Source organism: Clupea harengus, chromosome 16 (genome assembly GCF_900700415.2).
Source record: "Clupea harengus chromosome 16, Ch_v2.0.2, whole genome shotgun sequence".
Lineage (NCBI taxonomy): Eukaryota > Metazoa > Chordata > Actinopteri > Clupeiformes > Clupeidae > Clupea > Clupea harengus.
This window is the reverse complement of record NC_045167.1, coordinates 16906126-16913271: the sequence shown is the minus strand read 5'-3', so window position 1 is coordinate 16913271 and position 7146 is coordinate 16906126.

Sequence of the window (7146 nt, the reverse complement as noted above, 5' to 3'; positions counted from 1 at the left end):
AATCCATATCAGAAATGAATGCTTGAGATATCCAGCTTATTTGGTGGCATATCAATGAATGCAGAATGCAATAGTTTAACATTACTTATTACAGCATATGATTTGTGCCCTTATTATTGTTATATGTTGCCTTGTCTTTTTTACCAAGGGCTCTACACTGTGGAGGCATGCCATGTGACTTGTTGTGGTGTGAAGGAGGATCGCTAAAAGGAGGTCCTACACCTGATGGAGGAGTACGAGTCTAACCTGGAACAGCCATTGACTCTCAATGAACTTACCGATGCAGTCAGGGAGCAGTCCGTTGGAAAGTCCCCAAGGCTGGATGGGCCGACTGCAGAATTTTAAAAGGCTTTCTGGGTTTGATCTGTGTGTGGTCGGTCCTCCTCGAAATTCTTGGTTAGGAACACCCATAAAAATGTGACCTGGCATGTATGAAGAACTGGTGTCCAAATTAATACTGCAAATAAAAAGAGGCACCGGATATCACGCAAAATCAATTAAATTAATAGTGCGGTGGATCACATCATCGCATCATGAGAAGGCCCTCGACAGAGTGGACCCCGACTTTATTTTCAGAATGCCCTTATTTTATATAGCATGCATTAAACTCCAGTACACAGATGTGCATAGTAAGCTAAAGATAAACTCATACAACACTCGTAAGGCCTTTCCTTGTAAGTAAGGGCATACGCATTCGACAAGGTTTTAGCCTTCCTGGTCTCTTGAACACTATTGCTATGCAGCCTCTTCTGATACAGTTGAGGAAGAGGCTCCAAGGTTTTTCGGTTTGAGCCTCTGCTCCAGGAAGGGTTTCGACAGTTAAGCTTTTTTGCTTATGCTGACTGCAGGTTCCAAGCTTCAATTTGATGTATAGGTTGCGAGGCCACAGGCTTTTGTCTCGCGAACTCCCACACATAACTCCTCCCTGAGTGATAGCTGTGAATGGTCAGCTGTCAGCCTGCTGTGCAATGACTCAGTGGTGGCAACCTCAGAATATGTAGTCATCACTTTTTAACATTGTGGAGTAAATGAAACGACAAGTTAGTGAAATCAAAGTCCCATGTTGCCAACAGGATAGGCATTTTTATCTTGTGGCCATCAACAATGATATGAATCAATTTGAAGAAACATAATGGCTGATTCACAGGTATATCAATCATGGAGCTGACCTTTTTTCCAAAATAATCACAAGCAATGTCAGGTAGAAGACATATCTGTTTCCATCGCAGTGTTTGTGCTTTCCCGAAGAATGTATTCGGATTCGGGTACATCCTTAGTGTGTTGGGGCGGGGATGCTCAGAGCTCTCCCTGACCGAGGTCCTTAGAGACTCGTGCTACTGCTGTAGATTCAGCTCGCTGGGAAAGCAAGAGGGGAGTGTGTCCTCACATGCCTCTGAGCTGCTGGGTGAACCAAAAATCCCAAACAGAAGCAAAATCCCAGAAGATGTTTTTGCTTGCTTGTTTGTGGTGTTTGGCTCAGGAGAGCATAGGAATGACGGAACACTTAACTATCCGTATCCAGCTTCCACATGCTCCAACATGTTCAGGGTTATTGAGGTGTACTGAGTACAATGGCCTGTGCTAGATAGTGTGTCTTTGGTCTCTGTGTCGTGTGGTGACCGTCTTTATGTAAGCCCACGAGTATGCATGCGGTTGAAGTTCGCTCGTGCATGTGGAGCAATTAATCACATTCTCTGTCATGGCTGACCATCGCCGTCCCCCAGTCTTTGATCACTAATTCCTTTGTTGTATAACAGCTTCTGCTCTTTTTCTTCATCCCTCTTTCACTCAGTACATTTGATAATTACACCCCTAGTGAGGGCAGGCTGAAACCTCAATGTCTCGCTTGGGGAGTGCTATCTTAATACCAAGGGCATAGTCAGTAACAAAAGTACTTGCGTGCATATAAATTCACACATACACAAGCACACTTACTTAAAAAGGACAGATTCAATGCCATTCATTAAAACCCTTTTCCCCCAGCAAACATTACAAAACAATTGGGTTTAAGTGATTACCCTTGTTTGCTAAAGTCAACAGTGTGAACTAAAGGGACTTAGAAGCATTGGCATAAATTTGGGACCCACCTTTCCATACACACACACACACACACACACACACACACACACACACACACACGCACACACACACCACACACACACACACACACACACACACACACGCACACACACACACACACACACACACACACACACACACACACACACACACAAATAAACAAACAAAAGCCCTCATGATTAAATTAAATGTTTTGCGGAGATGCATGATATACTCTGAGAAATGACAAATGTGAGTGGGATTACAAACGTTTCAGGATGTCAGGAAAACAATACAACACAGAAGAGGACTAAGATTAATTATAAAGTAGTTTAATTAAATTCAGTAAAAGTCAATAGAATGGGTTTGTTGTCCTTCTTATGCAGCTGGGTACAGAGTATCTTTAGGTCATTCACTATAGACTGTCTATGGGTGGTTGATGTAGATTATTGATATACATCAAAAAGTTAAACCATTAAGTCATATTTATTTGAGGCACATTAAAACAAATTACAACCAGGCAATGAAACAGCAGAGGACGTATTTTTCACCTTTACCAAAGTGTTGAGAGGCCAAGGTTTTAGAGATATAATGGGGTTCAAAGGCTTTCGAAGAATTACCAGTAATATAAGAATATGCAACACAAATATGGAGGGACACCATAGGAAGGGTGAGTCCTTTGCTCCAATAATGAGTAAAACTATTATGGGCTGGCAAATGAAATAAGTTAAGGCACATGACAAGCTAAATCACTAGCTGGAGAGACTGAATGTTAGCCTATGCTATCATTTAGGCCCTAAGGATATGTTATGGATCTTAGCCTTGTCATTTCTATTTGGGCTTTCAAAACACAGATATTTTAGAAGTTATGTGTTTGTCTCATTTTTATTACGCTAAATCTAATTTTTATCAAGTGTGTAATATCATGTATGTAGTATGCCCTCATACTAAAATCATACATACTCTCCTTGTTTACTGCTATAACACTGAATAATGCGATAAACGCCCATAATATCTCTTCTGCCACCAGGGGCGCTAGCCACCCTAATATACGTAGCTAACTCAATCTGGTATGGGAGAGCAATGTATAGTGAATAGCTGGGGCTGTTTTTCAGGTTTGCAAAAGGTTGAGTTTAAAATGGTGTGAGGTAATTGTTTCTGGGGGGAAACAAGACTAAACTAGTGAGCATAATTGCAGTTGCAACCAATACTAATACTAGTACTAATACTAGTACTATTGCATTTCAGTATCACTTCCTTGCAAGCTCATGTTATCTGTTTGTCATTAAATGAAAATGATCTTACATATGTAGTTTGCTGTAAATCAAAAGTTTAGGTCAGCAAAACAAAGCCAAACAATCACCCCACAATTTGGGCGTCCTCCTTCCGTTACCCTTAGGCAACTAGCCAGCGGTTTAACTCACTGACACGAGAGCTGATATCTGATTGGTGGAGGATATAGGCTGTGGTCAAACTGAGAAGCTCTAGATGAACTTTGGGCAAATGTGGGCATCGGGCCTTTGAAGCATTTTATTTCCTTGTGATTTGGCATGATATTTGCCTTGGTAACATGACAACTTAGCCTAGCTGCAAGCAATGTGAGCAAGTGACAATGACTAAAGTGAATTGCTTTAGTTTAGATCACAGAAACTGTCCTAACTGGCTGCGAGCATTGAAGAACAGCGGACCTGCTGCCTTTCTCACAAATGAAATGTCAAACGTGTCAGGACATTCAATTGAAATGTAGATCAAACAGTTGCAATGTGGAAAGTAACAATGTGTTGTAATAGCTTTCACTTGCAGTTAGGAAATGGCTAAGCCTAGATTAACATGAAAGCATGTCTCATGCCAAAAGTGTTATGTCAACAAATACAGCCTCAAACGACTTGAGGTTTTAAGACTCCTGTTAAACACATAGTCCATCTCTTGGCAGTGCACAGTTTTCAGAGATTGCACCTAGCCCACTTGAACCATCAGTTGTTTTCTCTTTTTTTGCACAGTGTTTTACTGTTTCCTGAGGAAAGCCAACTAAAACACGAGAAAGAAGTCATAAATATATCACTTCAAAGTAATACATTACTTCAGTTTCAAGAAGAATATATGGCCACTGTTAGGTGAAAATTTATATAGACAGAAGTTGAGCGTTCAGCAGGGATAACCACGTGGTGGATCTCTGACATCCGAGGCAAGGGTGGAAGTTTTGCAAGGTCGGAAGAAGCACAGTTCGACCCTTCTTATCACTTCTGGTCTAAACATGCTCTTGTACATATGCAGACTAAGTGGCACCTAATAATCTAAGTTACACACACGCAGAAACACAGAAAAGACATGTTCCTGCTTACATAAGTACATGATTCATATAAGGTAATTAATAATACAAGGCACTTGATTATTATATTCTTAAGTCATTAACAGTGTTTGGAAATTACCTCCATCAACGTTTGTATCCTCCAAGATCACATAGCCTATAATAATGATTATAGGCAATGTGATCTTGGAGGATACAAATGACACATCTCATTAAGAAAAAAAAAGTCTTTGTGCCCTCAGGTAGTCGAGAGTTTCTTGCAGGTTTGTAAGAAAAGGTTGAAATCAGCCTTCCAGGAAGAAATAATGTTGAAAAACACAGGTACAACACAGCATCAGTACAGTAAGTGAGATTTCTCAGCAACAGGACAATTTAAAATTGTCTTTCAAATCATGAGGGTAACATGTAGCCTGGCTCTGCCCGCATATTGCTCCCATCTCAGTTTTTGCTGGGATTTTAGTATGGAACTGTTTTTCGCAAGATAAAATAAGTGTGACAACGTAGAAATTGACCATTAGTTTCGAAATGTAGTTACAACAATGGCTGCAGAGCTAGAGCTACACGAAGCGACATAAACACTAGGAGCAACGCTAGGTCACACCAGGATAGGTGGCATGTTCACATTCAAGAAAATGTAGCTTTAACTTTGCACAAGAGTTGTTGGGTGTTTTCACATTGAGTACCAACTGTTTTATGTTACCAAATGTTAGATGTGACATGATTAAATAAAGAAAGGTGCCTTGTTTTCGGGGATTGCCTCTCTTTCTGAAGAATCACACTCTTTTCGTACTTCGTTTGCTTCAGTGTCCTTCAGTGCCTTGTGTGTGGCACGGTGGCTCAGTTGCTTGCACTGCTTGCACTGCCGCCTCACAGCAAGAAGGTCATGGGTTCAATTCCCACATGGGGCGCTGTTGGCTCTGGGGGGCAGGTCCTCCCCAGAGTGCACAGTGCTCAAGTGGGCTATCTCCCAGGTGGAGTTTGCATGTTCTCCCCGTGTTCACAAGGGGTTTCCTCCACTAAGGACCCCAACAGAAAAAACATACAAAATAACAGAACACATGTCCATCCATGACCAAAGATGGACAGTTCACTTCACTTGGTCCCCGGGCGCTACAAGCCGCCCACTGCTCCTGGGGGGTCCTTGAGGAAGGACAGTCCAGGATGGGAAAAAGCAGAAAATAAATTCACCGCGACCTCAGGCTTACCTGCGTGTGTGTGTCCTGTGTCGCCTCCATATATGCACGTGTGTGTTCCAGTGTGTTGTGTGTGCCATTAAAAACCTGTCTTAATTATTATTTTTAGGGGCAGCCTTGCTCCGGTCACCCCGTGTTTCTTGATCACTTTTAAAACAGTGTTGTGAAGACCCAGCAGCGAAGGCTGAAGCTCAATGGTTTGATAGAAAAGTCTTTTAGTAGTTGTTGGACTGGCCCTAGACAATGGTATCCTACTCTGCATAGTTACCATTACTGGAGCATTGTCTGTAGTTGTATATATTTTATTTCACAGATGTTTAAAGAAAAAAGAAAAAAAGAGATCCAAGATCAGTGGTAATTCAGTTTCAGCCAGAGAAGAAAATGTCTGACAGAAACAAGGCACAGTGGCTCATTCTTTCTCTCTGCCACATCCAGGAGCAGCAGACGGCGGCATCTCCATGATGAAACAAGGTTCCAACACCCCAACATCCCTGTGAATTTATTTCTCATCTAATTTCAAAGTCTTCGCAAGCTACACCCTGCAGGGGGAGGGGGGGGGGGGCAGATTGACGTGGAGTAGGAGGGGGGGGGCAGGATTTGGAAAGGCAAACATTGTGAAGTGAGAGGACCCAGGGGCGAGCAGCTTGTTAACCTCTAAAGATAGTTCCTGCGCACATCACAGAAACAGACATCACCTCCCAGCCTGCTGCCCCTTGGATGTGCCACCGAGGAAAAACTGGGAATCACTGAGTAGCGTCAAGACCGACGTGAGTCTTTCCCCCTCTGAATTACAGACTTAAGAAAATTGTGTCTCTTATGTCATACCAAACTCAAAAAAAGAATAGAGACTCGTGTGAATTGATGTTTTCAAAATTGATTTGGGTTTTTCAAGCTGCTCAGCTTCATGGTCCTTTAACTATAGTTACCATTACAGGCGATTTTCACTCTATTGCTTGCAATTATGAAGACTTAATTGATTAACTGAGCATTTAGTTAATTAAATAACCACTTGAATCAGACCGTCCAATGCATGCTCTTATCTACCTCATCATGACCAAGCAAAAATGGGCATTACTCTTCCATCCTACTCCCTCATCCTCTTCCCACAAATCTGCCAATCACCACCGGGTTCCTTGGGCTACAATCATCTCCATGGTGACGGCCTTTAGGGCCCTAATGGTGTCAGTCGCGGCAGAGAATCCTCACCGGTGCCTGAAAAGAGCTGTCACGCCAGCCGTCACCTGATCAAGCAGGCCTGCTGTTTGCGCGAGAGGAGAAATCCATCTCTTTCACGTGCGTAAAGGTCAGTGAGCTGTCAGGATGTTAATTCAATATCTCTCCCTATTTTTCCTCCCTGTATGCAGCGAGCTGACACATCCTTCATCGAGGGTTGTGTGCGCATAACCTTTTGCTGTGTCCTTATCAAACACGGGCTAGGTAAGTGACAGTTGGTGTTGTTCTACAAAAATCCATAATGTACAACCCAGATACTGACATATGGCCATTATCTAAGTGTGAGTCTGTGTCCTGTCATGATGTCAGGTGTAATGATGACCAGGAAAATTAAGCCTGCACTACTCCAAAACA